A 24,131-nucleotide genomic window follows, 5' to 3' on the forward strand; every position below is an offset into this window, starting at 1 on the left:
CAGCAAGTCATGGAAGCAAATTGGAGCAGCAGGGGAGGGAGGAAGAGGCCTGGGGTTCCGTGTCAGCATTTGCATGAGGCAGGCAAAAAAGGAGTGTCCAGTAGCAGGGGTGGAGGAAGGGAAAAGGAGATCAGGGCAGTGACAGACCAGTAGGTCTCACTGCCAATTCTGCCTCTGTTCTACTGTATCCTGCCCGATTTCAATGTCTTTTTTATTATGTTCCTTTCCCTGCTGATCTTAGTTGCATGTCTTGTCTCTAATACAGTTCCTTTGTCTATGTTCTCTCCAATTGCATTTCTTCATAACTTCAGTGCTTTCTCTGTGCTACTTGCTCTCTATTCCCTTAATTCAGTTTGCAGTCTTCCCAATCCTTCGCCTCTTTTTCTGTCTTCAAAAAAAGTTATTGGTGGGGTGGGGGAGAACAGGGTGGCACAGTATACTATACATTCACCTCCAAGACCCAGGTTAGAATCCAACTCTGCTGACTGAAACTGAACAGTCTTTGGATTAGTTCCTACTGGGTGCAGACCCATAGCAAAAAACTGCCCATAATTTGGCAATCACGCTTGCAAAAGTCAGCAGCAAATGTAGGAAATGGTTTACACAAGCGAAGAAGAAGTTGGGATTAAGACACATTATCAGGGCAGGGTAGAAGGAACTTCACTCTGCATCTAGGCCATTCAATGCCCGACTTGATTGATGCTGGATGTTGCAGGTGATAAAATGTTCAGGTCCCCATTGCTGACAAGCCTCACCTTGATGGACACAAAAACATTCACCAATAACGTACAAGTATAAACATCAAAAAAATAAGCAAGATGCCTATCTGTCCCTACCTACTCTCTCGTCAGCAATGGAAAACTTGAAGAATCTCAAAGCATATGAATTTACCTCACATCAGCAGCTAAGGTTACACAAAATGCAGCAGTAAAAGATAGTTACCAAAGAAAATACACTCTGGGCACCTGAAAACTTTAGCAACTGTACCAAATTCAGACTCCTAAGGAAGGAATGTTTGAGTGGAAGGCCTGCAATTAAATCTGCAGGTAGCTTCGTTATTATGCTACTGGACTAGCAGCCCAGAGGTCGGAATTCAATTTCCCCCAAATTGTGAAATTGGTTAATAAATCTGGTAATTTGTGGGTTGGCATCTGGAAAAATTACCATGGAAACTTCCAGATTGTCATAAAGTCCCAAATGGTTCACGAATGTTCTTCATATAAGGGAACTTGCCACCCCACCTGATCTGGCCTCAATGAGACTTCAGTCCCACACCGGGCAGTCAACTCTTAATGCCCTTGGGGCAATAAATATTATCTTGCCAGTGTCATCAATATCCCAAGAACAAATCAATAAAAAAAAGCTACTGCTGACATTTAAGTATCTTTGACACACATTACAATTTGAGCTGGAAACGTGAAAAAATAATTAGCCCAAGGATTTTCTTGCACCTTAGACTAGGGTGGAGCAACAAGAGGGAAAAATCGCATGCCTACAAGAAAGCCCACCTGAATTTCCTTCTATTTAATTAAACAGCCCTTCAAATCTACACTGGTGATTTTCTCCATGAACTACCTAATCTAATCCTACTCTCCTGAAGGTTACCCTCCTACCCACTCTTTAATATTCCTCTTTTTCACGCCACTATTTAATTCCCTTTCAAAAAAAAAACTCTTAAAAACAGTCTGCAACAGAGAATTCCATATTAGAATGACAAGAACATGTTGCTTACCTCCCCTCTAATTCTTTTTGTAATCATGCCCTCTGATTGCTGCAATGTCCTGAACATCTGAAGACATATTTTGATTTACAGATTGTAACCACTGTAAGTACAAGAGAACAGCCTGACCTTTCTAAAAGCCCTGTTGGAATTAATTACGAAGGGCAACATAATCTCAGGATTCCAAAGATGTCTCCAAACACTTGGAGAAACAACTGTACAGACTCTTCCATCACCATCCCTGAGTATGTCCTCTCCCACCTGCAGAGGGAGAGAGGTGGCGGTACAGTGATATACAGTCAGGAGGGAATGGCCCTGGGAGTCCTCAACATTGACTTCGGACCCCATGAAATCTCATGGCATCAGGTCAAACATGGACAAGGAAACCTCCTGCTGATTACCACCTACCGCCCTCCTTCAGCTGATGAATCAGTCCTCCTCCATGTTGAGCACCACTTGGAGGAAGCACTGAGGGTAGCAAGGGCACAGAATGTACTCTGGGTGGGGGACTCCAATGTCCATCACCAAGAGTGGCTAGATAGCACCACTACTGACCAAGCCCAAAAGGACATAGCTGCCAGACTGGGCCTGCGGCAGGTGGTGAGTGAACTAACATGAAGGAAAAACCTACTTGACCTTGTCCTCACCAATCTACCTGTCGCAGATGCATTTGTCCATGACAGTATTGGTAGGAGTGACCACTGCACAGTCCTCGTGGAGACGAAGTCCTGTCTCTACACTGAGGAGACCATCCAACGTGTTGTGTGGCACTACCACCGTGCTAAATGGGATAGATTCAGAACAGATCTAGCAGCTCAAAACTGGGCATCCATGAGGCGCTACGGGCCATCAGCAGCAGCAGAATTGTATTCCAGCACAATCCGTAACCTCATGGCCCGACATATTCCTCACTCTACCATAACCAACAAGCCAGGGGATCAACCCTGGTTCAATGAGGAGTGTAGAAGAGCATGCCAGGAGCTGCACCAGGCATACCTAAAAATGAGGTGCCAACCTGGTGAAGCTACAACACAGGACGACATGCATGCTAAACAGCAGAAGCAACATGCTATAGACAGAGCTAAGTGATTCCACAGCCAACGGATCAGATCAAAGCTCTGCAGTCCTGCCACATCCAGTCTTGAATGGTGGTGGATAATTAAACAACTAAAGGGAGGAGGAGGCTCTGTAAACATCCCCACCCTCAATGATGGCAGAGTCCAGCGCGTTCACAACCACAGACTAGCCAGAAGTGCCGAGTGCATGATCCATCTCTGCCTCCTTCCGATATCCTCACAGAAGCCAATTCAATTCACTCCGCGTGATATCAAGAAACAGCTGAGTGCACTGGATACAACAAAAGCTATGGGCCCCGACAACATCCCGGCTGTAGTGAAGACTTGTGCCCCAGAACTAGCCGCGCCTCTAGCCAAGCTGTTGAGGTACAGCTACAACACTGGCATCTACCGGACAATGTAGAAAATTGCCCAGGTATGTCCTGTCCACAAAAAGCAGGACAAATCCAATCCGGCCAATTACCATCCCATCAGTCTACTCTCAATCATCAGCAAAGTGATGGAAGGTGTCGTCGACAGTGCTATCAAGTGGCACTTACTCACCAATAACCTGCTCACCGATGCTCAGTTTGGGTTCTGACCAGGACCACTCGGCGCCAGACCTCATTACAGCCTTGGTCCAAACATGATAAGAGCTGAATTCCAGAGGTGAGGTGAGAGTGACTGCCCTTGACATCAAGGCAGCATTTGACCAAGTGTGGCACCAAGGAGCCCTAGTAAAATTGAAGTCAATGGGAATAGGGGAAAACTCTCCAGTGGCTAGAGTCATACCTAGCACAAAGGAAGATGGTAGTGGTTGTTGGAGGCCAATCATCTCAGCCCCAGGGCATTGCTGCAGGAGTTCCTCAGGGCAGTGTCCTGGCCCAACCACCTTCAGCTGCTTCATCAATGACCTGCCCTCCATCATAAGGTCAGAAATGGGGATGATCGCTGATGATTGCAGTGTTCAGTTCCATTCGCAACCCCTCAAATAATTAAGCAGTCCGTGCCCGCATGCAGCAAGACCTAGACAACATCCAGGCTTGGGCTGATAAGTGGCAAGTAACATTCGCTCCAGACAAGGGCCAGGCAATGACCATCTCTAACAAGAGAGTCTAACCACCTCCCCTTGACATTCAACCGCATTACCATCGCCGAATCCCCCACCATCAACACCCTGGGGGTCACCATTGACCAGAAACTTAACTGGACTAGCCACATAAATACTGTGGCTACAAGAGCAGGTCAAAGGCTGGGTATTCTGTGGCAAGTGACTCACCTCCTGACTCCCCAAAGCCTTTCCACTATCTACAAGGCACAAGTCAGGAGTGTGATTGAATACTCTCCACTTGCTTGGATGAGTGCAGCTCCAACAACACTCAAGAAGCTCGACACCATCCAGGACAAAGCAGCCCACTTGTTAGCGCCCCATCCACCACCCTAAACATTCACTCCCTTCACCACCGGCGCACCATGGCTGCAGTGTGTACCATCCACAGGATGCACTGCAGCAACTCGCCAAGGCTTCTTCGACAGCACCTCCCAAACCCACGGCCTCTACCACCTAGAAGGACAAGGGCAGCAGGCACATGGGAACACGACCACCTGCACATTCCCCTCCAAGTCACACACCATCCCGATTTGGAAATATATCGCCGTTCCTTCTTAGTCAAAATCCTGGAACTCCCTACCTAACAGCACTGTGGGAGGACCTTCGCCACACAGACTGCAGCGGTTCAAGGTGGCAGCTCACCACCACCTTCTGAAGGGCAATAAATGCTGGCCTTGCCAGCGACGCCCACATCCCATGAACGAATAAAGAAGGTAAATTTTTGGTAAGCAAAATCCTTGCACTGAGCCTCGCCCATCAACGAACATAACAGGAAGTCGCAAATGTGCAGTCTATGATTTTCTAAATAATGGACAGAAAATTGTGGGCTGGACACTAGACGATTCCCCAATAGGCACTCCCAAGCAGATGGGGCTCCACACACAATTTGCAATTGCACAATGGGTTTTACATTTTACTCAAGCTCTCACTACAGTTGCTAAGGAAGGAAAAGGTGAGTGGAAGGCCAAAAATTAAAGCGTAGGTACACATTCTGGAGCGACCAAGTTACTTTGCATTCTTTGTAACAATGCAAATTGCGTTCGTCGAAAAGGGGAGAATTTGAATTTGTGGGAAAGACATACGTGCGGTGGTGGTAAAAGTTGCACAGAAATCAGTTTGGCGAGAATTTTCTTTCTCCCCTGCTTGGTGGGAACAGAGTGGACGAGCAGTTAAAATGGAGTGGCTCCATTTCCTGCTCAGTCCACACCGATTTTAAGGCAGTCGGTTTTGGCTGCAGATGAAGTGCTCGCCTAGGGTTGCCCACCCTGGCTGGACAGATCCATGGAGGTTTCATCACATGACCTCCCACCTCCAACAATTCCTGCTTGATCAAACAGCCTTCTCCCCACCATCTCCAATATTTTTATAACTAATAAACAAGCGTTCCAAGAAAATTAAAAGTAGGTACAATTTTTTTTTTAAATACCCCAATGATTTTTCTCCTGGATTGCTCGCAACAGTGATCTGGAGATTAATCTTTAATTACTGGAGACTCCAGGACAATCCTGGAGAGTTAGCAACCCTATCCTCGCCTGACTCAGGAGAGAGCCTCTGGTATAAATGCTAATCGGGGACCTACAACATCAATAGGCTAAAGGAGGTCAGCAGCCAGTGGGAAGGACAAAGAGGCTCTCCAAGCAAGTGAAAGGCTTTCTTTTTTTGGGCCCCAAGAGGAGGAGTGCTCCCACAGGCCTCACAAGGAAAGCTGCCCAAGAACCCCCGCCCCACCCACTTCCCTACTGCGAGACCCCCGCCTGCACTGCTTACCTGAAAGCCAGCAGGCAGCCAAGGGCCACTCAATTGTCCGCCACCAGCGGCTGCTCTGCGCCCTCTACCCACCCATCCCGGTCAGGAAGTGGATTTCGACTGCTTGGGCATTCCGATGAGGCCCAAGCAGTCGAAATCACTGTGGCATCTTACTGCCTCTGGCGGGCGGGATATTAACCCCACCAGAAATCTGCTCTGAATTAAGATCCACCTCTTTGCTCCTGTTTCAGTCCTGATTTCAACCAAAATTAACTAACTTTTTTTTGGGGGGGGGTGGGGGGGGGAGGGGAGGGAACGAGAGAAGAGGAGGAAAAAAAAATTGTTAATGTGACTAAATAATTTACAATTTTCCCCCAAATGTGTCAAATTGCAATGCAACATAAACTCAGACACCCAACCTCAAACTGAAACTGGCTCATAGCTAAACTGAAGCCAAAGGCTTAGGAGACAAGTCAGAAACCTGTATTTCCCAGTTGTGATGAAACCAATTGTGATTATCCTGCACGTCAGGGACCCGATTTGGTAATCGAAGTGCAGTATAATTGCCATACAAGAGAGCTGAAAATGTCAATACATTTTTAATAAAAAATTTTTTGAGTTGTGTGGCTGTGTGTTGGATCAGTGGTTGAAATAATGATTTGGAGGAAGGCATTCCAACGCATGTGAGCAATCTTCTGCTCTTGTACAAGTTGCTTTTGTACAAATTGTGTTTAATGGCATAAAGCGGACTGGGAAGAGTGTTCGACCTTCATGACGTTACCTTGATGAAAATTACAAATTGCCCTGGTGGCTTTTTTCTCTCCTCCAAGCAAAAAACAGGTTTTGTCAAACACTTTTTTTTTAAATGAAGACGTTGCCTCTTTAACAAGATGTTTGGAGCATCTCTTATTTCATGAAGATCAGAAATGAAATTAAGGGCAGCTCCCAGGGCTGTGATGAGGAGAGAGGGACATCTGTATTTTCAAGAAGTGGACCAAATCTACACCCTTCAATGATTTCAGACTATGAGTGACTATTGAAGCTTGACAACCAGTACAATTCCAACAAATTATTTTAGATTTACAGTGAGATCTTTGTGTTGCAGATGATCAAAACTTTGAACATGGCCACACAAGTACTCAAAGTGTCGACCTCTAACTAAATGTGTAAGATTTAGAAGTCTAAGAGATCTTTATTGATTGAAATCCACATTATCTTTTCAATAAGGAATACCTTTTTCTGAAGTAATGTTAAAGAGATGAGCTAACTATAAATACCACTGTATCTATACCATATCAACAATATATGTGCTGCTATGATAGGTGGAATCTGACCAACAGTTTGAATCATTCAAGCCACCATAGTCAGGTTTTGATTGAATTTCCAGCAGTTGGGGGATGAAGGCAGCACTTATGTCGAAACATCTGTTAGCTTAAGATGCTTGGTTACATTTCAGTCTATTATTCTAATTCATTTACTTCTGCAGACTGGAAGGTATTAAATATCCCTAATTGCAGTTGCTGGTGGTAGGATTGGTAATACTATCAACAATTTGCCAACTGGAAATCATCCAATACTACATGGACCCAATTTCCTACTATTTTGAACATCTTTTTAGTGATAATAAAAGGATTGAATTTATGTGCCCACCTTTGTTGAGATAAAACACACTACACCACTGAGTCATGGGGCTGGCTTAAATGCTGTGTGAAAATACGCTAAAAATACTTGTTCAACTTGGAGTTTGCACGTGATACCTACCACACAAAGGAGAAATTGCTCAATTTGACTAAGAGAAAAAGGAAAGAACTTGCATTTATATAGCGCCTTTCACGACTTCATGATGTCCCAAAGCACTTTACAGCGAATTAAATACTTTTTGAAACGTAGTCACTGTTTTAATGTAGGAAACACAGCAGCCAATTTGCGCACAGCAAGCTCCCACAGACTGCAATCGGATAATGACCTGATAATCTGTTTTAGTGACATTGGTTGAGGGATGAATATTGGCCAAGACGTCGGGAAGAACTCCCCTGCTCTTCAAAATAGTGGGATTGTTTACGTCCACCTGAGGGGTTGGGGTAGGGTTAAGCATTTCATCCGAAAGACTAATTCAATTGTTTTTCTTTTTACGTCAGAGGCAAAAACTTTGTCTTGCCGACATTGAGTCATTCAACACATTTCTTTTGGACTGAAATGCAATTTCTATTCCCACTGAGCAGATTTTAAAAGGTGGCAGCTGCTCAGCTGTGATTAAAGGAGAGATGCGGTTCAAGTGGACTATTATTAAAGCACTTTATAACAATCCTCAGCACATCTTTAACACAATGATTTAAGCGTATGCTATACAATCAGAAGAGGAGACTGTAGAATACAAAACTTAGGAAAGACCTTGATAAGTTATAAGTGGCAAAAGTGAGGACTGTGTCATGAAGTATTTGCTATGCATACAAACTTATTTGAAAGTTCTCCACCAAGCATCCTTTAACAAAATTAATTTTCTTGTTTCATGTTTCTCTGGTTGGTAACTAGAGGTTATAAATTTAAGATCAACAGAAGAACAAGAGATAAGGAGGAATCCCCCCCCCACCCCCGTAGAGGGTTGTTGGGTCATAGGATATCTTAGTGGTGGAAGCAGAATCCAGAACAGCTTTTAAAAGGAAAGTGAATAAATGCTTGAAAAAGAAAAACGTTAAAAAAAAATAGGGAAATGGGGCATCTATTGCAGAGTCAGCACAAGGGTGATGTGTCGATTGGCCTCCTTCTGTACTGTAAAATTCCATGATCATAATTAGCCTAAAGAATTAGTGACATTTTTATGTTCAGTGCAGCATTTAAGTGGATGTCATAAGGTACGGGGAAATCCAGCAGCACAGGTATACCGTGTAAGCTTTGAATGAGATTACAAAGGGCATTCAGAACCAAATTTGTGAACACAGAAGTAGAACTTTACTTTTTAAACTTGTGTAAAGTCGAACTCACTGAGGCAACAATTTGGATAGGACGTTGGGTTTGTCACATGATGGTGAATAGGTCATAGATTGATTATGCCAGAGCTGAAACAAAGGATTGCCAAGGATCACAAGTTTTCACAAGACCACAGAATTTGAAGGTTAGCAAGTGTTCAGCTGAGTTTTATTATACGTTTGCCACCAAAAGCAGATTTTTACCAGGCTTGCAGCAGCCCCAGCCAAAAGTGTTGCTTTCTTCAGTAAGAACCAGTACCAGAGTGGGGTAGTTAGACAGCATTTACGTAAATTGATCATTTTGCCGGCATTATGCTTGTCCAGTGACACTTCGGCATGAATAAGGCTCTAACCAAATGACCAGTTTGTTGGTCTTGATTACCCTAATCTGGGGTATACAGGAGACCTCTCCAGAAACAGCTGGGATCTCACCTCTAACATTGCACAACATTAACATCAAAATACCAGCTAACCAGCATGATATCATACTTTTTCAAGTTAATGAGAAAAGATCTGCCAAACATTTTGTAATGAATATTTAAAGAGAGATATTTAAAAAGAAATAGTGTAACGTTTATCTTGAGCATGCTAAGAGGTCAGTCAAGATGGATTGCTGTAGGAGCTTCCATTGAAAAATTAGTTGAAAGTCCACTCTTGTTAGCAAGTCAGAGGAGCTACAGCATGAACTTTCATATCCAGCTGTTTTTTGCCCCCCCCCCCCCACGATTTGGTGTTCATTTTAAACTTAGTTAGCTGTGGCTCAGTGGTAGCACGCTCACCTCTGAGCCAGAGGACTGTGGATTCAAGTCCCACTCCGGAGGCTTGAGCATAAAATCTACACTAACACGTCAGTGCAGTAGTAAACAAGTGCTGCATTCTCAGAGGTGCCATCGTTCAGATGAGATGTTAAACCGAGGCCCTGTCTGCCCTCAGGTGGGCATAAAAGATCCCATGGCACTATTTCAAACAAGAACAGGGGAGTTTGCCCCAGTGTCCTGGCCAATATTTATCCCTCAACCAACATCACTAAACATCACATTGCTGTTTGTGGGACCTTGCTGTGCACAAACATTGGCTGGCACGTTTCCTACATTATAACAGTGACTACATTTCAAAAGTGCTCAATTGGCTATAAAGCACTTTGGAACATCCTGGGGGCATGAAAGGCGCAATATAAATGCAAGTTCTTTGTTTCTCTTCTTTAAAAACCTTGTTAAGGCTGGACTACTGGTAATCCAACTGATGTTGCCTTTGGTATCACGCTCAGTGAAATGTTGTTTACTAGACTGTAGACTGCAATGATCACCTCAAGATTTGCTGGAACCCTTTCTGTGAGGTTATGTAAGTCATGTCCCATGGCATTCGTTAGGTGAGCTCTCGTCAATAAATAAAGCACAACTCACAGGGACCTCATTTACACATTCATTGGCCAGCAACAGATTTGTTGTTGGCTAATTTTCTTAACTTAATCACTGATCACACAGTTTTTGGCATAGGGTTGTATTGTGCTATTCAGTCTTCAAGATCGCAAAATTATTGACATTGAGACTTGTCAACAGAAAATGGCTGTTTGTGTTTCCATGCTGTTGACAAACAGTGAAAATGAGCAACTGAAATTCTGATTCTTTGCCAATTTCTTTTTTTTTAAAAAGACATCAATAAGAACTACTGCATCCTTTAAAAAGGGGAAAGGGGATAAACATTTGAAGGAGAGGAACATACATGGCTAAATTCATTTTGTATTGCTCAAGTAAAGAGCCGGCACAGACACAATGGGCCAAATGGCCTTTTTCCGTACTGTAAACATCTACGGTGGAAAGTAGGTAAAAAACTGACTAGTAATCATTCAGGATTAGCACTGCTCCAACATTTTCATACAAAAGTGCATTAACATACATAACAAAACATTAGTTTAAAAAAATGATTTTTGCCAGTTAAGGTCACTTAAGATGAACTCATGTAGCATTCCACAGCCACAGAGTCATGTCAGAAAATGTTATATTCCAGGTCAGACCTGGCATTACAAAGATGATGATTTCAATTGATCACCAGGACAGGCCATTGCCCCTGGACCACTTCACAGATTCACCAATGGCATTTTATTTTTTCTTTTAGTGGTTAATGTGACTTTGTAAATTCCTAAATATGTTATTTTAATGCAGTTGTTAATACTTTTAAAATGTCAGTTTTTGACCACCTCCCTTGGGAAAACAGCAACCAAACAGAACCTGAAGAATTACCTTCCTCCCTCAAATGCCTTTTGAAATGACTGCATTCGGTGCAAAAAGAATTTTACACCAGCACTAATTGTGCTAGTACCATTCAATGAAAACTCGGCTCAGTTTCGATTATTGTGCCTTTATCATCTACGTGTGAATGAATAATTATCTCAGCATCAGGAATTAATACATGCATTATTAAAAGATTTAGATTCTCACTGATTACTTTGAGCTCACACCACTTATGTCAGCGCCCCCCCCACCCCCGTTTAGCAACAGAAATAGTGCCTGTGAAATAATCACTTTCAAAAAGTACTTGATGAACCCGTTCAAATATTCTTGTTAACTTGCACTTATCAGCAACTAAATTTGGCACATGCCAAAAAGGTTAAACTTTGATTTTTTTTTTGAAAGTTGGTTTCCAAAATATTTGGTGGTTTAGATCCACGCTCAAACAGCAAGGGTCATCGATGATGCAAGCCCTATGATCACGCTATGGGGTGATAGGCACACAACGCAACTGACTTCTAACACGTACTATGCAAGGTACAAAATAATCTGGTATCTTGCTCCAAAAATAAAAACCTGGACTGCTCTTTCACTCTCAGTTAATATCTCTGCACTTGCTTACAGCACAAGATGTGGGCGCTTCTGGGAACCATGAGTGTCCCCAGGGCAAGCACAATTCCGCAGAAGGTTGACCAGATGGACTGGCTTGAGCTCAAAATTACTGAGCTTGAGAAACAGGAGACACATTGCGCTATACAGGAAGAGTTTCTGGAACACTTTGCAGTGGGCGGTCACCCCGCACCCAGAGAGGAATAATGAGGTAGTGGAAAGGAATTGGGTGATCATCCGCTGGGAGATTCAGGTAGAGGCAGTGCAAGAACCACCTGGGGTTATGAAGTTGTCTGATAGGTATACAATGCTGGTTAGCTGTACTTCAAACAAAGAAGGTGCCACGGGAGAGAGAAATCACAAGCAACACCATGGCACCGTGGAGAAGGGACTATCCAGGAGGAAGGAGGAACGAGCATTGGGAAAAAGACAAGTGGTCGTTGTAGGGGATTCTATTATTAGAGCATTAAATATCCTTTTCTATATCTGTGACTGGAAGACCCGAATGGTTTGTTGCCTTCAAATTCCAGAATAAGGGATGTCACTGAGCAGGTAGAGAAGATTCTGGAAAGGAAGGGTGAGCAGACTGAGGTGGTGGTTTACATGGGAACCAATGACATAGCAAAGAACAGGATGGAGGTCTTGTAAAGAAAGTTTGGGAAGTTAAGTGTTTATTTAAAAAGCAGGACCTCCACCATAGTAATCTTCCAGTACAATGCATCCCACCATTTAGGGAGAAGCAGATTAGACACATTAACATGCAGCTTGACAGATCATGTGGAAGGTTTCAGCATTCAAGGCATCAGAGATGAGTTCCAGGGCAAGCAAAAGCTCTACAGATGGGATGGGCTCCACTTGACCCAAGTTGGTACCAATGTCCTGGTAAAGAGGGTAAATAAAACAGTTTGGGAGGGGGGGGGTGGAAAAAAAGGATTTTAGGTAATAAAGTGGATGGCATAAATCTAAGGGCACGTGGGCAGGAGTTAATTGAGGTGAAGGGATAAAGCAGTCTAAAATAAAAAACGTTCAAGGGCTGGTATGGGGAGATACACCTTAGGACAGATAGGAGAGAGGTTAAGAGGGATCATAAAAACAAGCACTTAGAGAAAAGAGTGAGAGGGGTACTGAGGAGTATGAATGTGTCAGGCTGGCAATATTTATATGTGAATGTTGAAAAAAAAAACATTACAAATAAAAAAGGTAGAGAACTAGAGGCACTAATTACAACGGAAGGACACGATGTTGTAAACTTGACATCAGCCAGGATGAGACTGGCAGCTAAATATTCCCAGCTATAATTTTTCAAGAGAGATAGAGAAGGAAACTTGTGAGCTGGTGTGGCCTCATTAGAAAAAAATTGAAAGAAGAGTTTTGTTTTTAAATTGATGGTGGTGCTCAGAGTCTATCTGGGTGAAGTTAAGAAATAATAAGGGATCTGTAATCATATTGAAAGCTCATTATATACCACTAAATAGTGAGAAGGAAACCTAAATGAGATTTGTAGACAGTTTAGGGAAGTTTGCAATCGTACTAGAGCTGTATTGCGACAGAACTTTAACTATCCTAAGGTAGACTGAAATAAGACAAGTTTCTAGTCAAAATGGGGAGGGGTTCTTAGAATGAATCAGGACTGTTTCCTTAATTTTGTATGTAGCATGTTCATCAAGGAAGGATGCAGTGCTAGATCTGATTCTGGGTGTTTAAGCTACTGATCTGAAAGTAGATGATCACTTTGGAAAAAAAGTGACCATAACCTAATTAGGGTCTCACTGAAAACAAAGGCAGCAAAAGATAAAAAGCCACTGGGCTGGAAATTAGGCACTTCGACTGGAATGAAGTGACCCAACCCAGATTAGCAGGGTTGGATAAAAAAATGGCCGATCATTCGGTGGACCACTGATGGAAGATAATCAAATAGAAAACAAAATATGGTACAGGTTAAGTAAATTCCAACGAGGGGGATACTTCAAAGACCTTCATGGAAAATTAGATTTTAAAAAAGGAGATACATGGAGGAGGGGAAATACAGAAAAAAAAATTGAGAAATGTAAAAGGCAGAGAAGAGAAACAAAAAGGGAAATTAGGAAGGTCGTGGGAGAGTATGAAAGAAGACTGGCAGTCAACATAAAAAGGAAATAGCCAAAGGCTTTTATGAGTACATAAGTAAAGCATAATCAAGAAGCAGTGGGACCACTTAGCGACAAAGTGTCAACTTGTATTTGTGATGTTAAATAAGAACTTTGGGGATGATTTTGAACCCCAAGAACGAGTGAGTTGGGGGCAGGTGGGAGTTGAAAATAATTGTTTTTTGGGTCGCGACCGCAACCCGGCTTTATTTCCAGGTTTAATGTTGGCACGTAAAAGTACAGGCTTCCCACTGGGAAAGCAAAGTCCGAACATTTTGCGGTTGCAACCCAAAAAAGACAACTATTTTCAACTCCCACCCTCCCGTTCTTGGGGTTTAAAATCACCCCCTCTGCCTCAGTTTTTACAAGGGAAGATAAAAGAAGTAGGACTGCTGGAATACCTCGAGGATGAGAGAGAGACACTACTAGAGACAAAGGACACCATTTTTAAAAAAAAAGTTAATGGTACTCAATGTAGAAAAATTCCCAGGCCCAGATAGTATACACCACAGAACCCTGAAGGAGTGGGGAGGGGAAAGCAGAGCTGACAGTCATAAATTTTCCCCAAATCTTTGGTAATGGGGATAGTTCCCAAGAAATGGAAGGAGGCAAATGTTACAACCTAGTTCAAAAAAGGAGAAAAAGGATAAGCTAGGAAATTTTAAGTCAATTAATCTTACCTCAGTTGTGGGTAAACTTCTGAGGGCTAATTTTATGAATTCATGAAATTGGGGCATTTTTCATTGAGAAAGTTAAAGAAGGATCGAATAGAGGTTCTCAAAACAATGAAAGATTGTTCCCACTGGTCAGTGAATTGGTAATAAGGTGGAAAACAGACTCAAGGTCATCAATAGGACAAACGAGGAAGTAAGAAGTTTTTTCATACCAAGGGTTATTCGAACAGAAATGTTTTAGATAGAGATAATGTGAAATGGAAGAATGTAAAACGATATGGGAAACAGCAAAGAGATGGGATTACTGTTGACAGCTCCAGCTGAAGAACTGGCAGAGGTGTTGGGCCAAATGGCCTCCTTCTGTGGTGTAATTTCTACGATTCTGCAATGCTTGTCACGTGCACTCTCATTCCACTGCACGAGGATGCTGAGAAGTACTGCCCGTGGGTAATTTGCATACTGAAATAAAGACAGGACGGCAACCACTGTATGGGATCATGTATACAGTGCCAACAGCAATGAAGATTCAACACTACAACTGCTATTACTTCAGTTAAAAAATCTGACACACCTCAACTCATGTTACAGACAGCGACAGCCTGCAAACAATAAACCAGTTGATCCACACTTGTTTCACTGTATTCAAGACACCTCATTTTGCTTCCAGATATCTACACTCCAATGCAAGGGCACAAAATGGTGCCTGAGCCTCTAAAGTTCCCCATCCAGATCATGGCACGTGACCTCAAGTTCTATTCTGCCGGTTCCTCAAGTTGCTTCCTGCTACATGTGTCTAATTTGCTCTTCTAAAATACCCAACATAATAGCATTAATAAACTTGTGTATAGTGTAAATAGGACATGAAACTTGCCGGCATAGTTTACAGTATTTATAATAACATACCAATCACCATAATGTAGTCAGATTCATTCGCAGCACACAACAGAAATCCCACCAACAGTTACGTATCTGATGTATTTATGAAGTCAAAAAAATGAAGTGAAAGCAATAAGATACATAGAAGACCTTGTGTTTACTTAAAGGCTGTACTTATATATCACCCGGTCTGGATGGGATGCATCCTAGGTTACTGAGGGAAGCAAGGGTGAAAATTACAGAGGTGCTGATCATAATCTCCCAATCCTCCTTAGATATGGGGGCGGTGCCAGAGGACTGGAGAATTGCAAATGTTACACCCTTGTTCAAAAAAGGGTGTAAGGATAAACCCGGCAACTACAGGCCAGTCAGATTAACCTCGGTGGTGGGGAAGCTTTTAGAAATGATAATCCGGGACAAAATTAATAGTCACTTGGACAAGTGTGGATTAATTAAGGAAAGCCAGCACGGATGTGTCAAAGGAAAATAGTGTTCAAAAAACTCAAATCAAGTTAGTTAATGAGGTAACAGAGTGGGTTGATGAGGGCAGTGCAGTTGATATGTATATGGACTTTCAAAAAGGTGTTTGATAAAGTGCCACATAATAGGCTTGTCAGCAAAATGGAAGCCCATGGAATAAAAGGGGCAGCAGCAGCATGGATACAAAATTGGCTAAGTGACAGGAAACAGGATGAACGGTTGTTTTTTGGACTGGAGGAAGGTGTACAGTGGCATTCCCCACAGGTCGGTACTAGGACCATTGCTTTTTTTGATATATATTAATGACTTGGACTTGGGTGTACAGGGCACAATTTCAAAACTTGGAAGTGTAGTAATAGACTTCAAGAGGATTATAGACAGGCTGGTGGAATGGGCGGACACATGGCCGATGAAATTTAACGCAGAGAAGTGCGAAGTGATTCATTCTTCCTGCCAAAACTTGAAGAGGCAACATAAATTAATTCTAAAGGGGGTGCAGAAACAGAGACCTGGGGGTATATGTGCACAAATCTTTGAAGGTGGCAGGACAGGTTGAGAAAGTGGTTAAAAAAGCATACGGGGTCCTGGGTTTTATAAATAGAGGCATAGTGTACAAAAGCAACCAGGTTGAATCTTTATAAAACACTGGTTCAGCTACAGCTGGAGAATTGTGTCCAATTTATCTGGGCACCGCACTTTAGGAAGGATGTGAAGGCATTAGTGAATTAAAGATTTACTAGAATGGTTCCAGGGATGAGGGACTTCAGTTACGTGGATAGAATGGAGAAGCTGGGGTTGTTCTCCTTAGAGCAGAGAAGGTTGAGAGGAGATTTGATAGAAGTGTTCAAAATCATGAAGGGTTTAGATAAAAGTAAATAAAGAGAAACTGTTCCCATTGGCGGAAGGGTCGAGAACCAGAGGACACAGATTTACGGTGAATGGCAAAAGAACCAAAGGCGACATGAGGAAAAACATTTTTATGCAGCAAGTAGTTATGATCTGGAATGCGTTGCCTGAAAAGGGTGGTGGAAGGAGTTCAAAAGGGAATTGGATAAATACATGAAGGGAAAAAATTGCAGGGCTACAGGGAAAGAGCAGGGGAATGGGACTAACTGGATCGCTCTTACAAAGAGCTGGCACGGGCTCGATGGGCCGAATGGTTACAGCACAGAAGGCGGCCATTCTGTGATTCACATTGCACCTCATCATGTCATTGGGCCATCCCAAAATGCTTTACAGCCAATGAATTGTTTTTGAAGTGCAGTCACTGTTGTCATGTAGGCAAATACAGCAGCCAATTTGCACACAGCAAGATCCTACAAGCAGCAAATAAATGGCCAGGCAATCTTTTTTTTTGGTGGTTTTGATTGAGGGAAATAAGTCAGCCAGGACTTCTCTGAACAGTGCTGTGGGATCTCTTACATCTACCAGAGTTGGCAAACGGGGCTTCAGTTTAATGTCTCACCCAAAAGGCAGCACAACGCTCCTAGTACTGCACGGATTCATCAACCTAGGTTATATGCTTGAGCCTGCAGTGGGACTTGAAACCACAACCTTCTGACTCAGCAAGAGTGCTAGCAACTGAGCTAGACTGACACACCATGTAGCACTGAAACATGTGAGATCTCAGATCCCACCCCTGCTCTGTGATGAGTCAACTAATTATAGTTGGGGCAGTAGAAACACCACAAAAACAGCTGGGATCCTCATGCTTGGTCACTATTCAGTCACCCTGACCGGAAGGGCTTTGTTTGTATTTCAGATGAGGACATGATGAAGCATGACGATACAGTATCCCAAAGCCAACAAGGTTTACTGACTAGGCTCACACAACAACTTGCATTTATGTAGCACCTTTAACATACCACAATGTCCCAAAGCACTTCACAGGAACGTAATCAGACATTTGACACCAAGCGACACTGGGAGATATTAGGACAGGTGATCAAAAGCTCAGTCAAAGGATTTACAGAGCATTTTAAAAAGGGGGAGGAGAGATAAACAGGCAGAGAGGCTTAGGGAGAGAATTCTAGAGTTTAGGACTTAGCCAGCTGAAGGCACGGCCACCAATGGTGGGGCAAAGAAAATCAAGGATGCAGAGGTCTTAGAGGAAGGGGCGACTCTGCTGCCCGTATCCTAACTCACCAAGTACCCCAGTGTTTGTTGACCTACATTGGCTCCGGGTCTGGGAACACCTCGATTTTAAAATTCTCATCCTGGTTTTCAAATGCCTCCATGACCTCACCCCTCCCTATCTCTAACCTCCCCCAGCCCTACAACCCCCACCCCCTTTTTTCTCTCTCTCTCCCCCCTCCTTTAAGACCTACCTCTTTGACCAAGTTTTTGGTCACCTGTCCTGATATCTTACGCGGCTCGGTGTCAAATTTTGTTTGATAATCACTTCTGTGAAATGCCTTGGGACGTTTTGCTACATTAAAAAGGGGCTATATAAATTCAAGTTGTTGTTGTTGTTGTTGATTGAGTCCATGGAGGGATTTGAACTCAAGAATGAGAATTTAAATACAAGAATGGCCACATGGGGGAAGATGATACCTATGGAACTATAGCCTGACATTAACCCTTTCTTCTCCTAACCAAAAAGAACATTGGAAGGAAAACTGAATGAAAAATAAGAAAGGACATAACACAATCTTGGATCTCACAGAGTGGTATCATTGCCAACGATATTCTTGACTGTGCATGAGGTATGACAGCAGTGGCAAACAGTCACTAACAGCAACATTCTGATATTTCCCTGTTAAGCACCAAAAGATAGGACGCAGGAAAGAGGCCAAGATAGTCTACAAGGGAGCGGGTACTACAGGATCACCAGTGTAGTAGCTAATTTTCCTCTTCTGACAGGGATATAACTGATCAATGACTTGAGCTCAGTTAGAAGTCAGATTCCCCCAGTTGCTAATTTAATAACAGTGTGTAAATGTCTCCACTAATATCGATTCCTGTCCTGGGCGGGATAGAAATACAGACCAAGTTAAATTTCCTCACCACACCACCCCCACCAAAAACACAAACTCAAATTGGCATTGCATCTAGGCAGCAGATCACTCGATACACTCCAGTGAGCAGACACATGTATTTCACATTTTTTCCACAATATACAAGAGGGTTTGAACATCCTCACCATCTTTACCGCCAACAAAAACCCACTCCTGCATGTCCTAAGAAAAACCGCATCTATTGTGAGAAACCCACTTGAGCTTTTCTATGCCAGTCTGACGTTAAAGGAAACCCTTGAATTCTATTCCTGGAAAATCTGTTCTACCTTATCCATTATTCTCTCTCTATACATACAGTAGTACAATAAATTGGTTTAAGCAATTGATTGTGTTTATTATTTTTCCCTGAACATGTTACCCAATGAAGAGTTTTGGTGACAAACGTTTTGAGGACTGCGGACTGTAATCTCTATGCAATTGCCCTCGATTTTCATTTGATTGTAATACCCCTTGGGCTGAATTTTGACACTTGCAATAAAGAGCATCATTTTTGATTAGAATTTTTTTAACAGCACAGAAAGCCACCATTCGGCCCATCGTGCCTGCTCTTGGAACGAGCTGTCCAATTAGTCCCACTACACTGCTCTTTCCCCACAGACCTGCAAATGTTTCCTTTTCAAGTATTTATCCAACTCCCGTTTGAAAGTTATTATTGAATCTGCTTCCACCACTCTTTCAATCAATGCATTCCAGATCATAATCCACTGCATTAAAAAAAATTCTCATCACCCCCTCTAGTTCTTTTGCCAATTGTGTTATGTAGCGGTGGGATTAAAACCAGCAACGGGTTTCAGCATTTTCCTTCTTTCTCTGTTGCTGGTGACAGGCTACTACTGGGGCTCAGGGAAAGGTAGTGCCCTGTCTGAATAAGGCAGGATGGTGAAGCTATTGCCCCATTATCTGACACTTCCCTCCTTTTGTTGCTGTGACAAGATCAGGTGCAGGACAGGCTTCTCCTGGGCATTGAGTTTCAAGGGAATTGTTAGGGCTCCTCTTCAACCTGGCTAGAAACTCATAGGGGCCAGAGCTCTATCTGCATCTTCTGATTTCATGCAGTGTGGCCAAAACACAAATTATTAAAGATTGAAACCAGGCCACTTTTACCATGACAGGGCATTGCCTTTCCCTGAGCCCCTGTAGTCGCCTGTTACTAGCAATTCTCCACTCTGCCAGCTGAGAGGGAGAGTGCGTATCTGATGCTTACCACCAGGAGGATAACATTTTGTCGATGGAGTAGGATTATACCAGCACAAAGAGTGCTTACGATTTCAGCAGAAAAACCAAATGACTTTTTTTTCCCCCTCTAACAACAACAACTTGCATTTATATAGGCCCTTTCACAGGGTGTGAGTGATAGTTCCACAGTCTAGGAACATGGCAAATTAACAGCAATGGAAACAGAACCAATAACTAACTGCACCCGATTGTTACTTAATGACCTACATCATCCATTTGACCACCACTTGGTTCAGGCCCCAATTAAACTGTGCGACCAACAGGTCTTTCAAATCACACGTGCAGGCACATAACACCCATCGGCCCCCAAAGTACTAGCAACAGATGTCACTGTTAAATTACTTCACTAGACTTAGTAAAATCTCAGGGCTGAGAATTTACACTGCTTCATCCGGAGACGTACATTAGTACATTCTCTGTATGTCAGGTCATTCTCAATGACATTCTCAAGTCAGCATAAAAATGGTACAAGCACAGGGGGAAAAAAAAGTGACAGAAAAAAGGAGATTCTGATCTGTTATTTTGGTCAGTGCAGAAACAGCAACTACAGTCCTCAAATGGTTAACCAGAGTCTGCAAAATACCTTTGGCTTTGAAACCAGTAACGAGCTTGGTTAGGTATTGACAGAGTGAAAACTAAAAACGGTTTTTATTACCAGACCAACCAAATAATAAAAAAGAAAGAGTGGTATTTGAAAAATTGCCTCAGTTTTGCCAACACACTTTCTGTTCCAACTGCAGTACGTGTCAAGGGTGATTTGAAAATTATCAAAGGAACCCCTGTTACAGCAGACACATGGCTTGCATGAAACGAGACGGAATTTTCTTTAAAAACTTAAAAATAAATACTGTGACTTTCTACAAATTCTATGCCTGAGGTGTGACACAAACAATGGCTAAATACAAAAAAAAGCATTCTCCTCCCCACCAACTATATAAGGTCTTGTGTCAGTCAGTCAGTCAATCAATCTGATACATTTATTTTTAAACAAAGTAACACTGATCAATTTTAAACATGTATTTTTTTTCCCACATTCCATACCTCTGGAGAAGGAGAATCCCAGGCCTGGAGGAGAGAGTGTACGATCAGTGGAGGCTGCTTGTCTTCTAAGTTAATGTGCAGTCTGGTCTGAAAGCCGACCTCTACCTTTGGAAAACAAACACACACAATGCTGCTTTTCAGCTGCTGCAGCTTTCTCTGTGCCTCTGCTGACTAAAAGCTTCACAACAATTGCACACTTTCCCAACACCACAAGCAACGAAGACACTTCAGCCTCCAGTAGCTTTATCTTCACAGTGCGAGTGCATGTCTGCAAGGTTCCTGAAAGACTCCTGAGCCCCTGCTCTCTATTTTTTTTAAAAAGCAAGTTACTCAATAGACACCACGTCAAAAGCTGCCTCCACCCATGAGAGGCTTGTGATTAAACAGGAAGCTGAGGATAGAACTTCCTCCTTTCTCAGTGGGTAATTTAAATATTAACATAAAGGAATGCTCACGTCTTTTTCAAACAACTACTCGATGATTGAGTTAACGCCTAGTCGGCAGTCAATAATTCATGCTTTGGGACTGGCACTAATCCTAAATTTAATTGAATAAAAAGTCAACATTTTAAAAAGCAGGACGAAAATATACATTTTAAGAATATCAATGGAAAGAAACAAAACAAAAATAATGTGCTGAAGACAAACTGAAACTTTCTGATTTATAATTTTTCTTGTTAAAAAGAAATATTTATCCAAAATAAGTAATTGGCTTTCAGCTATAAGTTACTACGGAAGATAGTCTCCCTTGTGGAACAGGAGACTTCAAGCTGATTAAAGCACTTTCCAATCCTTTTATAGACTCTCTGTTCCTATATTCCAGTGGACTATCTGCCTCTCAGTCACCTACCAGCCTCATTAGCAGTTTAACCATTTAGTTGCATGATGAATTCCTTTCCTGTTAGTCTCAAATTGCCAAGAGGTAGAATTGTCGGCTCATTTTCCTTGGTTACACTAGTAACCTGGGTGGGGATAGGGGAGCCATTCCTCCAGCTCCCCATCACCGCATCACCAAACGTCACTTTAAGGATTTTCTTCCTGAATTGAGGTTGGGAGTGTAATACGTCGGTCCAAATAATACGCTGCGAATGAGGGGATGAAATCATAGGATTTCATTCCTGTTATTTGCGTCCTAGCAATGCTACTTTACTGAGGTTCCGATATTGGAGTGTTGGGTTTGCCTGGTCCAGTTGATCACAAAGCAATTGACTGCATTCAGCAAAAGGTGAAGTTTGAAATTTTTTAGATTTCACAATTTTTTTGTCACTACTTCAGTTGATACCATTGGCGAGGTGTTGCAGCAATTTCCATCTCCTTCCACCCCCCAGCCGAGGTCCAGCAACACCTCGAATTTAAAATTCTCATCCTTGTGTTGAAATCCCTCCATGGCCTCGCCCCTCTCTATCTCTGTAACTTCCTCCAACCCCAGAACTCCTCCGAGAACCCTGCGTTCCTCCAATTTTGGCCTCTTGCGCATCCCCGATTTCCTTCAGCCCCATCATTGGCGGCCTCAGCCTTAAGCTCTGGAATTCCCACCCTAAACCCCTCTAATAAGACACTCCTTAAAATCTCCTTATATGGCTCAGTGTCAAATTCTGTCTGATAACGCACCTGTGAAGTGCCTTGGAATGTTTTACCACGTTAAGGGTGCGATATAAAGGCAATTTGTTGTTGAAAGTCCCTCCCCATCACAGATCTGGCACCATTGTAGCAAACTGGCCCCTTGTTTATGTCCCAGATAATTCCTGTTAGGAATCTACTTTTCTTTAAAAATAGATGTCAATTGATCGTAGAACTGATAACTAGGGATGAATTGTTTCTGAACCATTTTTTTGAAGGACACTGTCTTCATGAAAAAGTGTTTTGTGATCATCTTTTTGCTTAGGGAGAGCCAGAAAGGAAATGCATCATTTTCCTTACGAAAACATCACATGCAAGGAACGGGGTGATGTGTGTCATCGTGATTAACATAATTTCATTTAATGTTTGTTAACGTATGAAAAAGTTAGCCACACACTTTTTCATGAAGACAGTGCCGGTTTAAGTGGATAAACCTGTAACGTACAGTACAGACACTTCCTGACACTAAAATCTGCTGGACTGTAGTTTAACAAATCAGATGGTGTTTCTAACAGAGAAACCTTGCTCAGATAAAAGAATGAGAAATATTCATACATGGAGCAAACTTGAAAACTTGCTAGTATCACCCTGTACATACAGTCTGCAGGAAAAACCCACAAGATCCCATGCACAATGCGCACTTTAAAAAGGCAACACCTATCTGTCTGTCTGTCTATCTATTCTGAGCGTCCAGTTGCCTGTCCGCATATCTATTGAATTACTTCCTGTAAGTGTCATACTAACTTCCTGTGACATTTTCATGTCATGCTGTTTCCATCACACCTACCTCCAATGCTTTTTTGTCTCATTTAAACTTTCCTATTTATTACACTTAAGCCCCATTGAGCCCTCCCAGCCCAGTCTCCATGGCAGGTGGCGCTGTGATGCTGTGCATTCTATATCATAAAATATCATGTCCTCTGAGATCCACCAATTATATATAAATAATTACAACATAGTCAATCTGGAGTAAATTCTCTGCTTCTGGTATGAAGCTTCACCTACAAGGAGTGCACACTTGAAAATCGTGCAGGCACAGTCGTTGATTTTCCATCCATTCATTCATTTTCTGGTGGTTAAGGCTCCACACGGGATCACAGTAGCAAAATATTCACCCTATTTTACGCAGACCAGTATTCCGGCAAGTAGGAGATAATCAGAAGATAAGTAACAGATTTCCAAAGGAGGCAAGGAGCATCTGAAGATGAGTTTCACAATCCAAAACCATCCACAGGCTCCCTACATATATTAGTGGGACTAATTAGAATGAGGCGCCGAGAGGCTAATTACTTTCACTAAAAATAACTCTGAGGAGGGTAGTGTTTTAATGCCTTGAGCAAGCATTGCTCAACATTATCATTTAATGAAAACAACAGAGGGAGAAAGCTTTAAAGACAGGTAATTCACAACATGGAGGCAAAAACAAGCACTCCTATTATACCAGTATCGCTAATAGATCTGTAATAGGAATATAGAACATAGGAACATGAGTAGGCCACTCAGCCCCTCTGTCATTCAATTAGATCATGGCTGATCTGTATTTTAACTCCATCTACCCACCATGGTTCCGTAACCCTTAATACCCTTTGCCTAACAAAAATCTATCAATCTCAGTTTTGAAATTTCA

General features: G+C 42.5%; 1 protein-coding gene across 1 annotated transcript in view; it reads right to left on the bottom strand.

The window, feature by feature from the left end:
• LOC137336181 (E3 ubiquitin-protein ligase RNF144B-like) overlaps nucleotides 1–21,237 on the bottom strand; it is a 64,461-nt gene extending 43,224 nt beyond the window's left edge. The window contains exon 1 of the mRNA XM_068001640.1: nucleotides 20,886–21,237. The gene's annotated coding sequence lies outside the window, so the exon portion shown is untranslated. The remainder of the gene's footprint in view (nucleotides 1–20,885) is intronic.
• Between the last annotated feature and the right edge of the window lie 2,894 nt (nucleotides 21,238–24,131).

The sequence above is a fragment of the Heptranchias perlo genome, chromosome 2, assembly GCF_035084215.1.
Source record: "Heptranchias perlo isolate sHepPer1 chromosome 2, sHepPer1.hap1, whole genome shotgun sequence".
In the NCBI taxonomy this organism is placed as follows: domain Eukaryota; kingdom Metazoa; phylum Chordata; class Chondrichthyes; order Hexanchiformes; family Hexanchidae; genus Heptranchias; species Heptranchias perlo.